This window comes from Talpa occidentalis, unplaced genomic scaffold (assembly GCF_014898055.3).
Source record: "Talpa occidentalis isolate TD23 unplaced genomic scaffold, MPIMG_talOcc4v2.1 talOcc4.11, whole genome shotgun sequence".
Taxonomy (NCBI): Eukaryota; Metazoa; Chordata; class Mammalia; order Eulipotyphla; family Talpidae; genus Talpa; species Talpa occidentalis.
Genome location: NW_023601104.1, coordinates 93,827,279 through 93,845,786, shown reverse-complemented (window position 1 = coordinate 93,845,786; position 18,508 = coordinate 93,827,279). Strand labels below are relative to the sequence as shown.

The following is an 18,508-nucleotide window of genomic DNA, read 5'->3' as shown; positions in this document are numbered from 1 at the left end:
TGGGGGCTGGTAGGTTTGTTCGCTGGGACTTTTGGGCCCTAGAGATTCCAGAGGGCACTGGCCTCCCGCCTGGTATTCCCTCTAGTTTAGAGATGAGGCAAGCAGAGACTCGGGAGGGTGGGTTCCTGGGCAAGCTGCAGACCCTGGATGCAGAGCCCACTTGGCCACCAAGGATAGTGACCACAGTTGCCAGCCAGCTGGCCGGCAGCTTCTGTGGGCACTCACGACCCATGCCAATTCATGGGGCGCCTGCCGCCCCAGTGCCCAGATTTCACTTATGTCTGGTTGTTGGCCAGGCCTGGGGAACACTTTGGGGTGCGGGGTGACTCTGGGGCGATGGGACCGGCCCGAGGCTCCCGTCTCAGGAAGGGGGCTGGCTGTGCTGTCCTGGGGTGTCCCGTAGGGCCTTTTGGCCACCAGCCACCACCAGCCAGCTCCTGGCTGATCCCCAGGCGGACTCAGCAACGAAACTTCCCCACAAAGCTGTCGGGTGGCAACTTCTGGAAAAGTGATCAGTACCTGCCACCCGTAGCCCTCTGGGCTGCTTTGCAAACACCCCCAGCTCTCTTTGTGCTGCAGCACGTGTAATAAATAGCTCACAAAGCCCGCGGGCCGGGCCGCGCCTGGCTATTGCGTGGTGGGCTGTGGCTTTTGTTTTGTGACCTTGGTTGCTACAATACCTGCGAGCTGAAATGAGGAATCGAAAAATTGCCAGCTTCAATTAGACCAGCAGCCCGCCTTCCCCAAGGCTGCCTCGGCCACTCTGCCCATTAGCGGTAAACATACGCCAAATAGGCCCTAATTCTCTCTAATTGCCCACTCCTGAGGCAAAGAGTGACATTCCAGGAAGAGGCATATGTAAACATCCTCAGAGCCAGGCCAGCTGAAATTAGAGAGCTGATGCGGGCCGGCGGCGGAGGGGACATGATCTCAAAAGATGTCCCAATTACTTCTCCTATTTTCATAAATGGACCCATCATGTCCAGGGCCCGGCCTTCACAAAGGTACAGGAAATTAGCTCTGGAAGAGCCTGTGTTTGGTGTGAGGGTGGTGTTTACTCGACAGGTGGGAAGTCTGAGATCCGAGGTGGCTCCGACGGTCTGTATCAACCGCAGCTCTGTTTCTAAAAGTCAACATTTTATTGCAAAGAATCCTTTCAGGACGCTAAACGTCCCTAAATTCGTGGCACCAAAGACGTGCCACCTCCACTGGATCCCGTTTGCCTCCAGAAAAGAATAACAACTGTAAACACCTCTGGGTGCTGAGCTAGAGTTTGCCAACCCTGGTTCGCTGGGGAGGGTGTTCTGGTGCATCCCCCATGCTGCCTCCGTGGAGCGTTTGGTACATTCAGCAGTTCCCCATCAGCGCTGCGCGAGTGTCCCCCTGCGCCCACAGAGTGTCCCTCTGTGTCCCTGCAAGGAGGCTGCCGTTGGTCCTCGTCAGGGACCCTCGTCCCTTACGTCCCACCCAGCTCTGCTTTATGAACACGTCCCGGTGAACCCAGGGCCGGCACCGCACCTGGGAGCCCCGGGTGTGCCCCACCAGGGCTGCGATGTCACAGGGAGGCTGGGGTCTGCACGAAGTTAGTTACCCACAGTCAGGCCTGCATGGGACCCTGGAGAGCAGAAACGGGAAAAAACTCGGATGCCCTGAGCGCCTTCTGGTTTCCCTGACCCTGTTACAAATACCCCAGGGAGCCTGGGCTTGCTCCTGCAGGGGACAGAGGGGCTCCGTCACTCATGTTCAGGGCCTGGGGTCCCGAGGGCATCTTGGATCAGGTGGTGATGACCAGAGGGCACTCCAGGTGCTCAGAGGCCAGAATCAGTATCGGGGAGTATCTGGTACAAAATAGGGATCCTGGAGCCTTTAGATAAGCAGCGTCTGCCCATGGCTACCATTGAGTTAATAGCTGCTTAATTAACACTTACTTTTAGGAGACTTTTTGTTGCTTAGTTAGAAAACCCATCAGTTAGGGAGAAACTGTTTGGCAAGCTCAAGGCGGGGAAGGAATCGTACCCTCCCCCTCCCCATTGCTCCCCCTCCTGCCTTCAGCTCCCAGGCTTCCAGAGAGAGGCATGATCAGGACAGAGAGGCAAGGACTTCTGGGGTGTCCCATAGCTTACGGCGGGAGCAGGGCAGTCAGAGAGGGCTCTTTCCTGGGGGCTCCTGGAGGACCAGGGAGCAGCCTGCACCCCCTTATTCTCTGGCTCCCCTCCTCCACCTCATAGGGCCAGTTAGACCTCAGCCTTTGCCGACCACCTTTGGGTGCTCTTGCTGAACAAATACTGAAAATCAATTCACTTTTCAAAAATATTTTTAATGGACTTTTCCCCAGCGGCCGTAACATTATAGGAAAAGAAAGCAGGAAGGATCGTGGGGCCCGATCACCCCCATCTCCCTGATCATTAACACCTTGCGCACGGCCGTTAGTACAGCCAACGACCAATCTTGATGCATCACCATTAGCTAACGCCAGTCGCACAGCAGCAGGGCTCACCCTTTGCTCTGCGCCTCCGTGGGTGCTGGCGCTGCAGTGACATGGGTGCCCTCTCTCAGCTCACTCTTTCTCAACTTTAGTACTTAGAGTGGCCGCGCTCCACCTTTCACGGGGCCGGCGCCAAATGGTACGTGGTGACTAAAGAGGAGATGTCTGTTTGCTCAGCGCCATTGGGCGCCTCTTCCCTGGAGTGGCCCGCATGCCGAGGCTTTAGGCAACGCCGCTGGGTAGACCCCCCTGGTCTACCTAGGAGACCCTCCTGGTCTCCCCCAGGCCAGCTGCCCTGCTGCCTGCATGTGCACCCCTGGCTCGTTGGTGCCCTTCCAGAGTTGGAGGCTCTTCCAGGGGCATTCTCCTGCTCTTGCGGGGTCCCTGCACCTTTGGGTTCCCCGAGGCAGCACTTAGGCCTGTGGGCATCAGTCTGAGGTCTTGGGTCAGGGGCCGTGTCCTGTGAGCGGGCACTGCCCCGTCCTCTTCCCGTGTTGCTGGTGCCCGGTGGGGAGTCTGCAGGTGAGTGAGCGCAGGGCCAGGGGTGGGACAGAGAAACGCCGGCTTCACTGATGCCCAGTCTGGGATCCCCGCTTCCGCTGGTTCCAGCTCAGTGACCCAGGGCTTTCTCCTTCCAGACGAAGTCACCCTCTGGAATCCTCCACGGGAAGGGACCTTGGACACGTGATCCCCGCACCCCCCTCCAGCTCTGAATCGTAAGTTGCTGGAGTGTGGGACACACATCTGTGGTCTTGTTACTGAGGGTGGGGGTGCTGCTCCCCCAAGCACACAGCCAGGCGAGCCTGTGGTGGGGATGGGTGAGCAGGGGGTGGGGGTGCCTGCGGGGAACTGAGTGTGGATGTGGAGGGCCAGCGGGCTGAGGCAGGGTCCCCAGCCCCCTTGTGTCGTCTCTGTGGCAAAAAGGATCCTATAGGCGGCTAAGAGGGCCGGACCCCAAAAGAATGTCTTCCCTTTCCCTCCTGCCAACGAGCGGCCCTTCACTATTGAGTGTCCTTTGCCTCTTGTGCCGCAGGGCAGACTAGGATGGAAGTGGCCCTGGGAGCTGGGGGCCCTTGAGAGGGCCAGGAAAAGCCCAGGCCGAGGGACCCGCCTCTCAATGGGCTTGGAGCACCGATGACCTTCGCTCTCCCCCTTGAAATGTCTGGAAAACAGAACGGGCAGATTTTCTGTCTTCAAAGTTTCCGGCTAAACCGCCTCAAGTTCTTTATTGTTGGGACCGAGACACTCAGCAATGGTAATGGGGAGTTTCTTTTGTATTTGCCTTGAAAGGCCAAAATATTTTTATGTTGCTGCACACAAAGCCGTCTATTTAGCAGTGAACTGTGTCCGTGTTTCCCACCAGGGGGCTGTGTACAGCGTGTGTCTCTGTGTGCTCGGGGTCTTGAAATAGGGTTCTCATGGGGATGGCCACTCTGGGGCCCAGGGGCAGGGCCGCCAGCCTGGGGCCGGGGCCCGGGGCCCGGGGCCCGGGGCTATCGCCCACTGCCCATCTACCCGGGCGTGAGCCTGGGCGGGACTGGCCGCACGAGCAGCCCCTCTGCCTGCACCTGCATCTGCCACGCGTGTGTCGAGGATGAGGCCGCACACCTCGGTGGCCACCTCGGGAGGCGGTGGGGAGGTCTCAGGGAATGTGGATGTTCTATTCTTCTTGGTGGGAGGTCACTTCTCTGGTCTACTGCATTGTCCAAATGAGTGTGTGGATGGATGAATGAATGAGAGCAGGGTGGGGTGAGAAGCAAAGAACCAGGTAAAGAAACCGGTAGGCCAGGGTGAGAGTGCAGGCTGGCCGGGACCAGCTGACACCCAGGACAGTGACCTACAATCAGTCAAGCGGGGGTCTGTGTGTGAACAGGGCCATGTCCCAGCACCCACGTCAGCTTGCCCGGGAACAGGGGCATTTCTGATTCCAGCACTGCCCACCCCAAGTCTAAGCCCTGAGTGAAAGGGTGACAGTGGGGACTGCAGGTGCCTGCACCGCGGTGACATGCTCCATAAATGCTGGCAGAGACGGCAGGGCTCCCAGGAAGCATCCTCGTCACCAGATGGGGTGCTGTTGTCCATAAGTGGGCGGGGAACTTTGGGGTGATAGGAGGGCCCCCTGCGTGGATTGTGGTGGTGGGTTTTCAGAGTGGGCTTCTCTCCCGGCTCCTGGAGTCGTGCACATGGATTGTGCAGAGCTTTTCGTTTCTCGGATACAATTTCAGTAAAAACATAAAGAGAAGAGAACTCTGAAAAACACCCCACAACCTGATGTTGGGGACGGACTTATGAGCGAGAATCCCAGGATTCTCTTATGAGAGGGATCCCGGGAAGTAGAAGGAAGCAAAAATGATAAATGGAAGGAAGAAATGACTGTTCTGAATTCGGGGAGGCGTGCAGCTGTGAGGGGGGGAGCATGACGGGTTACTGCAAACCGGGCCTCCAGCTTGACCCCCATGTGCTCCTGGCCAAGGAAAGCACAGGATGGTCAGAAAGGAAGGAGCTCCCAGGGGACTGAGGTGACCCTAACTGGAACCAGAGGCTGCCTGGGCTGGGCACACTGGGGTGAGGAGAGGAAGGAGGGAGCCCCACAGGGGAAGGGCAGAGCAGCCGTCCCCGGTGGAGACTCTGCACCCAGGTGGGGCAGCGGAGGTGACTCTGACTCCCGTTCCTGGCAGCTGAGCTCCAGAAGGATCAGGTGGGCAAGAAAGGAGATGGGAGAGTGAGAGACGAACAAGGGGAACTAGGAAGAAGCTGCAGAAGGAGGAAGAAGAAAGGGGATCTGGCAGAAAGGAGGCAGAGGCTGCTCTTGGGCGAGCAGCGGGAGGTGCAGGCATCTGGGTGCTGAGACGGGCAGTGCCCTCCCACCCAGGCGACAGCGCAAGGCTGAAACACGTCAGGGGGACCTTTGGGGGGGCCTGGGAAAGGTCCATTGACTCGAGATGATGATGTAGCCAATTAGGTGCACCTGCCATCTAGACGTGCAAAAGTGATGATTTAAATAGAAAGACTGATGGAGGTGTGAACACGTGAATGCAGGAGGAAAAGAGAAGGGCGTGGCAGGAGAGGCTAGAGTTCACCCAAGGCCCGTGTAGGCTGCAGAAGATGAAAGGCAGAGAGAGAGAGATTGAGAGAGTGTTTAACATGCCAGTAAGAGGAGAAAAAATCAAAATGCAAAAAAGGGGTAAAAAGACACAAGTAGGTCAAGCAATTAAGTCCGTGAGAGCGCTGGTTCAGCACAGATGATTCGCGGGGGTTCAGCTTTGTGGCCCCAAAGCAGATAAATCCCAAAAACTCAGCCATAAATAAAAGACTGAAAGAAGAAATACATGTACTTGAGCAGCAGGCAAGAAGGGGGAGCTGGGAAAATTGAAGGAAAGACTGGGGGACAGCAGTGCAGGAAAAGAAACTAAACAGACACACAGACAAGAAGGCACTTACTGGATAAGTACTTAAATATAATGAACTGATATTATTCATTAAATATAATAAATAGTAAAAGCAGAGGCCCATCAGTTATGGGCAGGCAAACTGCATACCTCAAAGAAAGACTAAATAGAGGAATGACCGAATGAATGAGAAATGCCGACTGTAATTAATTCAGTTCTGCACCTGAGGCTCCTAATAATAAAAAAAATGCAAAAAAGAGAAAGCTAGAGATGAGGGACCTGAGCAAATCACATAGATGGAGACGACAAGCAGTGAGAAAGTAGCGAACGAGTCAGTAAGTGTGGACATCCACGCGCAGGGAGGACCTTGCTGGGAGGAGAATGTGAGACACCATCTCGAGCCACGAATTATGACTAATTCAAAACTGGGCTCTTGAGATAGTTAAATAAATCCTAAACCAAATCACCAGCCCAAGGAATTAACGAACAGGCTGGTAGGAGAAGCCTCCAGAACCACGGAGTATGGTTAATCCAATTCTGTGCACCTGAGGTCCATAAATAAAAGAATAAATATTGGAATAAAAGAGTAGCAGGGAGAATGGATGGACACCGAATGACTGAATCAGAAATGTAAATGCGAGGCTGAGCCTGGAGACGGTGCCCCTGGGACTGCTGCTCATCTCACCCTGGGCACCTGGGGTCCAAGAGGGAACCTTGGGGGGAGAAGGTGCCAGAGAGCCAGAGAGAGCCAGAGCGGGGCAGAGGGGAATGCTGTGAAAGAAAGGGGGAAAATGCAAGGTGACCCGGATTGGGTGTGTCTAGCGGAGAGGACTTGGTGGGGAGAGGGATGGGACACCATTAATCCCCAAGATGGGTGCGAGGATCCAACCCGCCCCGGGCGAGGGAGACTGGAGGGAAGACACACAGCAGCCAGACAGGTTAAAGGGAAGATAATAAACCACCAGTGTGACAAATGGGTAGTCCAGAGGGTGTCTGAGCAGGGGTGACCACTAGTTGACATACACACTGCTTTAATGGACAAATACATCCCACTTGCAAAGATTAAGTGAAAAATAGAGCCGATCCCAGCCCGAACATGAGGCTGCCCCCCGCCCCCCAGCACTGCAGCAAGATCCGCGCAGTTGAGGCTTGTAAATAAGAATAAATACATAGAAGTGGCAGGTGACCGGGTGCGGGAGGGAGGGTGCCAACGTCAGCAGATAATAGGGCCAGTGATGTTCCTTTTGCTCGGGGGGCTTTGACTAACAGTTATTTTGCAGGAGCCTAATAAGTGAGACGTACCCGAAATAAGACAGGGAGGGCACCTGAGGGTGAGGAAGAGTGAGCGAGAGGTGGGCTGTGGGGCCAGGGCGGCATCTGAGTCACCCCTGTGGCCCTGGATTTAAATGAATGTTCAGGAGGCGTGAGAAGCTGAAGGGGGCAAGATGTGGGGGAAACAAGGAGGCAGGAGTGAGGACTCACAACCAGGATACCCGGGGCTGGAGGAGGTCAGTCTTATCGAGCAGGAGTCAGGGTTACTCGAAAACAGTGCTACTGAAGTCCCTGAGTCAGAAGCCAGTTCTGAATGAGCGGATGGATGGATGGAGGGAGAAAGGGGGCGCGGGGGACAAGTGTGGGTGGGGCGGAGGGGCCCCTTGGCATGCCGCGCTTGTTGCATGCAGACTCCCCGGGCTGGGGCTGGCTCCGGGGGCTGGTCTTGGAGCATTGGTGACAGGTCCTGGCTGGGCGGCCCATTTCACTGTGCTCTCATCCTCAGTTCCCCATTTGTGAACCTGGAATGGCATCGGCTCTCTGCTTGGACTGATGAGGCGGCCAACGCTCTCCTGCCCATGGGCAGTGCCCCCTTTGTAGCTGGGAGAGGGGAGGGTCAGGCCCTGGGCCCTGCAGAAGGTTGCAGGAACAAGGTGTGTCAGGCCAGGTGCGTCTCTTGGCCCCTCCCTGGGCGTGGGTTACCTGCGAGGGGGGATTTTCCCGCCAGGGGGCAGCAGAGGGCAAGGGAGCAGGAGGCCAGGGGCGGCCTGGGGAGGCATGTGGGTCCCACCCTCTCTGCCTTCAAGGCTGTGGCCCACCCATATCCTGGGTCTGTGCTGGGAAGGAGGCAGGGCTAGAGGTGCCAAGAGCCCCTGCCTGAGAAGGGTGACCCAGGCCCCCAGGGGCAAATCACTAGAAACTTGTTCCTGCAACATTCTGACACACATGGGCGCCCGCCAGCCTGTGGGGTGGGCACCTGCTCCTCCATGGGTACTGGGCCGGGTGCACCTGAGCCCAGCTTGGCAGCATGGCCCGGTGGGGCCCTGGCTATGGCATCCCAGATATCGTTTCAAGGCCTCGCTGTCTGTTGTGGGTGTGTTCTGTATGGGAGGGGCGTCTACTGTGTCCCTCCCCGCCTGCCCTCTGTTGCCAGGGCCTGGAGGGGTTCTGTGCTGGTGTGTTCTGCCGTCTCCTGCAGCCCTGCGCCCTCCCCTTCTCGGGAGTGGCCTGGCTTGCGCTGCTGTCTGTCGTGTACCTGTGTCTGTCTGTGAGAACAAGCACCAAAGTCCCTCTGGACTTATTAAACCCTATTTGGGTTCATCCCAAGTACCCTGGGCAGGAGGAGTCAGCTTGGCCGGACTGGACCCAGGGTGTGCGACTGGGCCACACGGAGTCCAGGCTGGGGGTGGGTGGACCCTGAGGTGGCGGGCGCAGGTGCAAGGCGGGTGGCTCAAGTCCAGGCCAGCAATGCTGAAGGGCAGTGGGGCAGCCCAGGGGCCAGGCCACGGCGGCTGTGGGTTTGCAGACAGGCTGCAGGTGGGCGTGAGGGGCTGGGGTGACAGCGGCCTTTTGAAGATGAAGGCCATGCTGCCGGGTCAGGAGTCCCTCTCCGAGCCTCCCACACTCTGTCTGCCTCCACTTCTGAGCTGGGCTGCGAGTGGCTGGAGGGGCACTCCTTCCCCGGGGCGCTGCTGACCCGTCCCCAAGGGCAAAGCCTCCTTAACCAGCCCAAGAGTCCCCTGTGGATGAGGGTCCAGGACGACACTGGCAGGAGCTTCCCAGAGGCCCAGGAGAGCGGGGGTGCTGGGAATGGGTGGGCAGACTGTGTGAGGCCAGACAGGAGCCAGCCTGGGATACGCTTCCCCCACCTCCCAGGGCTGTCACGGGTCTCGCAGGCTCAGCGCGGGCCGGTGGGCTGGGGGAAGCGAATTCTGTCTTTCTGGGGCCTGGGTGGGCTCAGGGCAGTTCGTGAGAGGGCATGCGGGCCGGCGGGTGGGGCTTTTAGAGTCTGACCCTGAGGAGTTTGGGGGGGAGCTTTGGGGTGCGGGTGCTGAGATCCAGGCCAGGGCCCCGCATGTCCCCCTCCTGGTCTCTGTGTGTCCCACCTGCGAGGTCCGAGCTGGGCTCCGCACTCCTCTCTGGTCAGGGCCTGTCTGGTGTGTCTCTTTGTCTCACCGTCTAAGACAAGGGTGGGCTTTTGTAGCCTGTACCCTGTGCTGCTGCTCCCCCGGGGCCCCTTTGGCCTGCCCCCCTTTTCTGGAGGGAGGGCCGCCTTCCAGCGGGGGAGGGTGTCCTTGTCTCCTGATATCATTTCCCCTTTGGATTCTGGCCTGTGGGCACCCTTTTTTTTTAAATGTGCACCTATTTATTTTCTTAATGAGCATCCACTTTTTAAACCTCCTTGTCATTCCTCACCACACCCAGTGTGTGCACACCCTACTTTCCATGTGCTGTTCTGTCCCAGCTCCACCCTGCTCAGCAGCTTCACCGCCCCATGCTGCTTGCGCGCCCCCAGCGCGGCCCTCGTGTCTAGCGCCGGCCTGGACAGCGCGGCTGTTGCGCAGAAGTCCTCTTTTCCCTAATACTATAAACTATGCCATAGTGGATGGCTCAGCGCGCCCACTTTTTTCACTCTTCCTAATTACCTTCTAGCACCCAAAAAAGATGCTGGCTTCATACGTGTCAGTTTGTCCTGCTAGACTGTGAGCCTTTAAAAGGCGAGGAGCTGGGTGACTGGGTCTTGGTCCCTGCAAGGGCCAGTTGTGGCCACTTCCTAGGTGCTTGTTGGGGAGGGTATGGGAGCGCGATGGGATGCGAGCCAGGAGGTCATGGCCGGCTGGAGAGAGCAGGGGAGCGTGTATGGGTACCTGGGTGGTGAAGGAGTGAATGAACTTCCTAGAGTTGCACTTTTGGGGTGAGAGGCCCGGGCTTTGTGTGGACTGACTATGGGGTGCTCCCCGATGCCTTGCCATGTATGAGCCTGTCTTTGGCCGACGGCTAGTTCACCTCTGCTAGAAAGCGCCTCTGTCACTTTACGGTGTAATGCTCTGATTACTAATGAAGACTGAATATTTTCAAATGTTTGTTAACAGATTGTATTTATCTTCTGTGAGCTGTTTGTCCAAGTCCATTGGGTTACGGCTCTCTGATGAGACAGGCCAAGGGTAGAGTGGGGCCCGTGGGATGTGGGGAGCCCTCTGCCCCTGGAGGCACTCAAGGAGGCTGCCAGGCAGATTCAGTGAGGGTGGTCTTAGAGAGGCTCCGAGCATGGGTGCGGGGTGGGCCTGGATGGCCTTTCAGGGCTGTTTCGGGGGCTTCACCCTGGGAAGCGGGGTGATATGGCGGCCTGGGACATTTATAGTTGCTCCTTTGGGCGGGCTTGCACACTTAGGGTTTCTAGCTCTGACCTCACCCCCTGTAACTGGTGGGACAAGAGGAGCTCTTTGACCTTCCATGGCCTGGACAGCCATGCCCAGGGCCTGCATAATTACTTAGTGGCCATCCCAATAGCCCCATCACCCCCGCTTACCTGAAGGAAGTTGGGCCGCACCTCTTAGGGCCATCGGGTGTGTTCTGCCTGCCCTTGTGCTTCCTAGAGTCCTAGGGTGGGGAGCAGGTGTCCCCGAGGCCTCCAGGTACTGCTGCTCTCTTGGGCTTTAGTTGGTAATGATGTGTCCAGTGGGCTGATGAAAGCACTGCCTTTAGTTTTTCTGCAACTGGGCAGTGACATTTCATTAGCTCCCCTAGGCTGCCCCAAAGCCAGCCAGGCACCAAGGTCACCAGGGCCGATTGGAGAGGGTGCACAATCGCTGGGGATACACCCCGACTTCCAGGACACCCCTCCACCCCTGCTCTCCCAACGACCTTCTGCTATAGCACCATGCACCATCTGCCTGTCAGGACCCATGCCCTGGGCCCCCCAGTTCCCAAACTGGGAGGCTGGAGGTGATTTCCAACTTGATTCCATTCATCCATCCATCCACCCATCCACCCATCATCCTCCCACCCACCCATCCACCCATCCACCCATCCATCCACCCACCCATCCACTTATCCATCCATCCATCCACCCACCCATCCATCCACCCACCCATCCATCCATCCACCCACCCATCCATCCATCCATCCATCCACCCATCCATCCATCCATCCACCCATCCACCCATCCATCCACCCACCCATCCATCCATCCATCCACCCATCCATCCATCCACCCACCCATCCATCCATCCATCCACCCATCCATCCATCCATCCACCCATCCATCCATCCATCCACCCATCCATCCATCCATCCACCCATCCATCCATCCATCCACCCATCCATCCATCCATCCACCCATCCACCCATCCACCCACCCATCCATCCATCCACCCACCCATCCATCCTTCCTCCATCCATCCATCCTCCCTCCCACGCACCCACCCATGTATCTGCTTACATTTCCTGCCCTGGCGCTCTGGCCTCTGCCTCTCCTGAGACCAGCCTTCCATCTTGGGTGGGCTGTGCGGGGCCATGGCTGTCTCTGTCGCTTCCTCCTCCGCGGTCACTGCTCTGAGCATGTCCCGGCTGTCTCACCTGCCGCCGTCACCCACACGCTTCCCGCCTCTCATGCGCCCTACGCATCACGAGCAGACTCGTGCTCCCAGGCCACCACATGGCCCCATCCCTGCCATGAGCTTTGCCCCCAGCGCCATCCCCGTGTTCCTGCACTTGATGCGCGGCTGGGCCGCAGGGCCCGCTGGGGGACCTGGAGGCAGCGCCCCCTCACGGGCCCCAGTGCTGCCGGAGTTTGATTGCCCTTCCACTCGGTGCCTTGTGAAACTAGGTTGATTAGTAATCAGCAAACTGCTCCCTGGCTGCTCAGAAATCACAGCCCGGGTGCTTTAGAGCCCAAGTGAGAGCCGGGGGTGGGCCGGGGGGGGTGTGTCTGGATGAAGGACAATTTGGCGGTGAGGAGGCTTTCACACTATTAGGGCACCCTGGTCCTTTACAAAGCGACCTTAGAGTCATCCTGTCCCCTTGCAGATTAGTAATGCTGGACTCTATTCAGAGGAAATTAGGAAAGTGATGGCTCGTGGGGTGCAGGACCTGGCCCTGGGTTGCAGGGTCCACCCAGGATGAGCTGTTGGCAGACCAGGCAGCCCCCCTTTAGCTCACTGTTCTGGGGAGAGACAGGTGAGGTCCTGGGGCGCCACCCTTTGTTCCCCAGCCGAGGAGCCAGGACCCTGGAGCTGGACAAACACCAACTATGTGTTGCACCTTGGGGCAGCGGCAGGTCTGGGGGACCAGGCACCCACCTCGCAGGGCTGTTGTGAGGACGTGTGTGACCAGGGTGGCGCCTGCCCCCAGAGGGGTGCCGGGCCAGAGGCCCGGGAGGGAGGCCAGAGGCCGACTTGCATGGCCGCGGTGGGGATCGGCTTCCTGCCGCACACAGGGTTGTGCGGGCTGAAGCGGCACCTCTGTCTGGCATGGTGAGACGGTGGCCTTGTTGGGCAGCGCCCCGGACCCCCTGGAGTACGCGTCCACACTGGCCTCTGGAAATGGGTGGAAGTGCCGGCTGGGGCTTGCCTACCACTGCGTCTGGCCTGTGGGCAGCACTGAGGCACGGCCCTCCCGAGCCCCTTCCTATGGGGTCCTGCCCCCCAAGTACATGTCCCCTCCCCAGTGTCCCCTCGCCCAGCTGGCAGCGTTCGGGTGCCCATGGCAGGGACCTGGTGCCTAACAGCCCTGACCAGTGGTGGGTGGGCTCTCCACCTACTTCTGTGGGGTGGGGGGGTGGAAGGTGGGGTGTGGGGTGGGTGGTCAAAGAAGGAAACTGTAACCCATGCAAGTGGCCTGTGTTTCTAAGCTCTCCCAAGAGACTGTATCTTGCTTTTCACTGACGTGTTAACCATCGCTGTGCTGTGTGGAACTGACCTTTGTGTGACGAGCTCTCTGAACACTGGGATTCTTGCTGTCCTCTCTGGCTGTCGGTGTTTGGTGTGAGAGGTTAGAATCGGGCACAGCCTGAGCCACCTCACTAACGCCCCTCTCTCACCACCCTGTCTCCTTCTCTAAGACCTGGGTCCCCAGCATGTTTGACGGCGGGTGGCTGCGGGGCGGGGCTGGGTGACCTGCACCCAGGGTGGCCAGGGCTGCCTGTTCGGAAGGGGCCGCAGGTCGGAGCTGTTGGGAGGCTTCTGCTGATGCGCCCGTGGCTCTGGGCGCGTGCCCTCCCGGCGTGAGGGCCGTGAGGCGGCCACGGGCCAGCGCTGAGCGACTCCGGCCCCGAGGCGTGTGCTGGGATGATGAGCCGGCTTCTTCCTCCCGCCCCCAGCATGGCCGCCCTCTCTGTGTGTCGCTTCGGGGTGGGCTGGCGAGGGCGCTGCTCTGACTTTGCTGTCCTGGTGGTGCTGTGTCTGCTTGGGGCTGCTTCTGCGTCTGTGTTTGCCCCGGGCTCAGTCACCTTGTGGGGAGTGGCGGGGCCCAGGTTAGAGAGAGGGTGAAGAGGGGCTGCCGGCTCACCCCTTGGTGGGACCCTCCTCTCTGGGGGACGGGCCTGGGCAGCTGATTTCTTCCCTTCTCTCTTCCTTCCTTCCCGGATTGTTGGGGGAGAAATGAGTCTTTCAGCCCCGTCCACGCCTGGCACAAAGTTCTGGGCTGTGAGATGCTTTGCCCTCCTGCTCCCTGCTCCGGTGGGGGCCCATTTTAGGGCTGAGCAAGCTGAGGGTCAGGGTCAGCAGGATGCGGGAGTCTCTCAGGCCAAGCTGGTGCTCTGTCCACTCTAGCGGGCGCTGTGACCGGGCTCCCCACCCGGTGTGCAGCCTTGACCCATCTTGCCCTGACCTGTGCCCGAGTCAGACGTGGACACTTAAGACACGCCCCCCTCCCACAGGAGGTCTCACAAGATGCCCCTGTAGGGGTGGGGTCACTTGGGCTTTTGGGGGGGTCTTTTCATCAGACCTCTGAAATCCTTGCCTGGCCCTTGTCCCCGGCGTTTGGGGGAGTAGCATTTTTGCTGTAAGAGCCCCTCATGTGGATACCCCAAAGTTAGCATCCATCCCCCCACCCTGTCTGGGCTCCACATCTCTATCAGCTGTGCCTGCCCCCCAGGACCTCAGCATGGTTCCAGGTGCCCCCCGAGGCTTTGCTGGGGTCTAGCAGGTTCCCTCGGGTGTCTGCCCCTTGGCCATCCCTGTCCTTGAGGAAGGGGCCCACGCTGTGGACAGGTAGGACCCCTGGACTCATGGGACTGGATGTCTGTGTTTAGGGCGTGTTCCCCGGCTCTTCCCAGGCCAGGCCTGTGTGACCCAGGGGCAAGGGCCCTGGCAGTGCCTGGGGTTTCATGTCACTGTCCCCTTGAGGTGGGCAGGCAGGGTCCCCACCTCCTGATGCATGAGGTCACGGCTAAGCTGCCCCTGAACCCCTCCCCCACGCCGAGCCCTGCTTCTGCTCTGGGGCATCTGGGGGGCTCCCTGAGAGGCGGGCTTAGGGTGCAGAGAGCTGCATGCACTGTTTCCTGATGCGCACGTCAAATCCCTGAGTGTCTGTGAGGAAGGGGTGGGCGTGGGAGGCCCCAGCCCAGAGCAGCTGCCCAGGGCGCTCCTGGCGGAGCGTGTCTGACCCCACACGTGTGGGGGAGACACTTACCCTAAATGCAGCCTCACCTGGGCTGGGACGTCCTTGTGTGCGGCATAGGTGGTGTTGATGTGGCTCGGGCGCTCCCACGTCACCCTGGCCACGCTCAGGCCCTCCCACCTGCGGTCCCACCGTTGGCGACAATCAGCAGAGGCCTGTGAGGGAGAGGCCTAGTCTGGGGCGCAGCCATGGGCACCAAGCAGACTCGGGGCTCAGCCCCAGCCTGGGGTTCCTTTCACCCCACCTTGGTCCCCAAAGAATGGCACACATGAGGGGACTCTGAGTCTGGGCCGGCGATTGCTCTTGCTGCCAGCTCGGCCCCCTGGGCAGCTGCCAAGGGCACTGATGAGGGTGGTGTGCCCCTCCTGTGGCTCTTGACAGTTGGGGCCCGTGTTCAAACGCCTTCATTGTGTCTCGCTAGAGTGACTGCTCCCCACAGCCTGGAGCGAGTCACCTGTGCTGGGCCGGTTACCTCCCTTTTATGACTGGCTACCTGGTGCACAGGCGCCCTCCCGGTGGCCCAGGGCTCAGGCAGAGTGCAGGTCGTGGAGGCCCTTTGCTCTCTGGGATGCTGGCCCAGCAGCCTGTGGGGCGAGGTGGAGCCTGGGGCGGCCAGCCAGCTCTGGGAGGTAGTGAGGGTGGGAGAGGTTTGCTTTCAAATACAGAGACTTCACAGGTTTCCAGGCAGAAGTGGGGGGACCAGGGAGAGTCTTTTGAGCCCCCCACAGGAGGGTGAGGCTATTACATAAAGCAATGGCCATTGGGTCACACAGGAGAGCTGGGTGGTCTTAGGAAGGCCCAGAATTCTAGACTCTGGGTTCATAGGGGCGGGGGGCCCTACGGGGTTAAGGTGAGGAGGGTCCAGCCCTTGAGTGAAACCTCTGGAAAGTTCTGCAAGAGGAGGAGAGGGGGTGGGCGGGCAGCATGTGGGAGGACAGATGGGAGGGGTGCCAGGCAGGTGGGCAGTAGCTGGTGGCTGGAGCCCCCCTCGCCGGCCCCAGCTGTGGGGAGCCAGGGCCTCCCCGTCACCAGCTCTCCACAGAGGGGCCTTGGGCTCCCCTCCCGGGCTCCAGGCTCCCGTCTGCACGAGAACTCTTGTCGCATGAGATGGGGCAGGTGGTCTCATCTGCGCCTGTCTCTCTCAGCCTCCACAGCACGGGGACGCCCTGCACGCTTTCCCACGGGACAGGCTGGACCCAAAGACTCTGGACCTGGGGCTGCCCCCGCGAGGAGGGGCCCTCCCACCCGGCCTCCCCTTGAGTAACACTCCACCCTCTGACCGATGGACTGCACTGATCTGCCCCTGCCCGGCCCCTCGCGAACCCTGAGACTGGGGGTCACCAAGCCTCCCTTGTCCTCATCTGTGAAATGGGTTTGGACACCTGACTGTGCTTCAATAAATGTGTTCTTGCCTTAACAACTACGGTGATGGATGTGCTACTAATCTGAGGAGGGAGTGGCCTTCGCCTCGGGTTGTGTGTTGGCTGGGGGTTGGGAGGAGCTGGCTGAGTCCCAGCAAGCCACCTGCCCCCACCCATTGGGCACTCAGGGTGATGGGGTGCCTGGGAGCAGAGCTGGCCTGGTGGGGTACTGGGGTTGATGCACGTTGGGTGAACTAACCTGGGTGCCCCCTTCTTCTAATAGTTGTGGGATGCCAGGTTTCTTTCCAGAAGGAAGTGTAGACAGGAGGTGGAGGAAGTCTGAGCAGGGCTCACTGTCCTGCCCCAAGCCCCTGAGGGGCTGCCCCTGGATGTCCATGGCCAAGGCAGTCCACCTGGCTGCCATCTGGGCCAGCCTGCCTCCCACAAGGTGCTTACGAGCAGGGTCCTGGGGCCCACAGAGATGGAGCATCAGGTGCACCCCCCCATACCAGTTCAGGAAGGTCAGGCTGTGTGGGGCTGAATGGGGCAGAGGGAGCAACTCTAGGGGTTCCTGGGGTCAGCACCCCTGACTTTGCTGGAACAAATGAGCTGGACAACAACCACTGAGAAGGGAGAGGCCACCACCATCATCACGGTCAAGGCCAAAGCCACCACCACCACCATCACCACCTCCGCCTCTTCCTTTCTACCTTTCCCCCATTCCTCTTACTCTTCTTGCCCTCCTTCTAGAACCTCCCTTCCTCCCCCCACCCCCAGCAGAGATGTGCCTCAAGAGAGCTACGGTCAAGTCCAGTCATGAGTGCAGCCCCTTTGGGGAGAAAAAGAACCACCTGGGGACTATGGCCTTGTCCTAGCCAAGGAGACCCGACCCCACCCCTTGATGGAGACAGAGACGGTGCCGAGTGACGGTCAGGCAGCACTGAGATGAGACGGTCTTCAGAGTGTGCCCAGCTCAGGGCGTCCATGCCCCGCCAAGAGGGAGCCGAGGGCCCTGCACGGTACTGCATGTGGCAGCCGAGTCCTGGGCTCCACGAGGTTTGGACATTGAGAATGAGACCCTCCATTGATGATCCAGAACTGAGACCGCAGCTCCAGCCTCTAATGAAGCCCAGGTGTCCATGGCGAAGGTCTTCTTTATGTGCCAGAATCAAGACCTCAGCTCCAGCTTCCAGGGATGTCCAGATGTCCTTGAGAGACCTCCTTGATGTTCTAGAATGAAGACCTCAACTCCAGCCTCTGATGCAACTCAGATGTCCATAATGAGAGACCCTATAGATGTTCTGGAATGGAGACTGTAGCTCCAGCCTACAGTGAAGCTCAGATGTCCATGATGAAGGACTCTTTGATGTTCTAGAGCTGAGACTTGATGTCTAGAGCTGAGACCCAAAGTTTGGTCTCTGATGAAGCTCTGATGTCCATGATGGGGACTCCATTTGATGTTCCAGAAAGAAGACTCTAGCCCCAGCCTCCAGTGAAGCTCAGATGTCCTTGATGAAGGTCTCCATGATGTTCCAGAGCCACCACCCCAGCTCCTCCCTCTAATGAAGCTTGGATGTCCATGACAAGGGGTCCTCTTGATGTAGAACTGAGACCTCATCTCCATTTTTGATGAAGCTCAGATGTCGTGACGAGGAGCCACTTGATGGTTCAGAATTGCGCCCTCAGCTCAGCCTCCGATTGAGCTCAGATGTCCATGCCGAGGGGCCCACGTGAAGTTCTAGAATAAAGAGCTCAGCTCCAGCCTCCGATGAAGCTCAGATGTCTGTGCTGATGTTCTCAGTGTTCTAGAGTCAAGATCCTTGGTGTTCTAGAGTTGATTGCCTAGAGTTGAGTCCCCACTTCTAGCCTTTGATGAAACACAGATGTGCAGTGCTGGTGAGAGAGCCCGAGGCCTGGACTTCCCTGGGCAGACCAGAGTGGGCCAAGACTTGACTTGAGGCTGGAGATGGCAGAGCAGTCTGCTCATGGCCTTGGCCTGTGGTGTTCCTGACCAACATCAGAGGTGGCATTGCATGGAGCATGGGGAGAGGTGAAAAGGGGGTCTCCTGGCAGGACAAAGAGCACACAGCCGAAATCACGAATTGTGACTGGAGCACCTTGGGCAAAGCCGGCCCGCGAGGATGTAATTCTGCAGCAAAGCACCATTTTATGCCTTTTAGTTGTGCTGGACTCATGACTGGCCGTGCAGCAGCCTTGACCCTTGGGCCTGCCAAGTTTGCTGGACCCTGGAATGTAACCCGAGCTCCTTGCTGCGGCTTAGCTCCTCTCCAGGGAAGGCGCCAAATGCCCACTCGCCAGCCCAGCGTGAAGCTGTGACCTTGGGGTGGTCAGATCTGGTTGCCTCTTTCTAGCAACGGATG

At 58.8% G+C, this 18,508-nt stretch overlaps 1 long non-coding RNA gene across 2 annotated transcripts in view; it reads left to right on the top strand.

The window, feature by feature from the left end:
* The window catches only part of LOC119239389 (uncharacterized), a 31,033-nt gene extending 14,567 nt beyond the window's left edge, over positions 1–16,466 (top strand). Inside the window, exons 5-7 of one of the 2 annotated variants that reach the window (XR_005123845.2) lie at positions 3,124–3,201; positions 3,519–3,740; positions 15,912–16,466. This is a non-coding gene — a long non-coding RNA (uncharacterized LOC119239389). The remainder of the gene's footprint in view (positions 1–3,123; positions 3,202–3,518; positions 3,741–15,911) is intronic. The other variant, XR_008550745.1, reaches the window with a different exon arrangement.
* Positions 16,467–18,508: the final 2,042 nt, after the last annotated feature.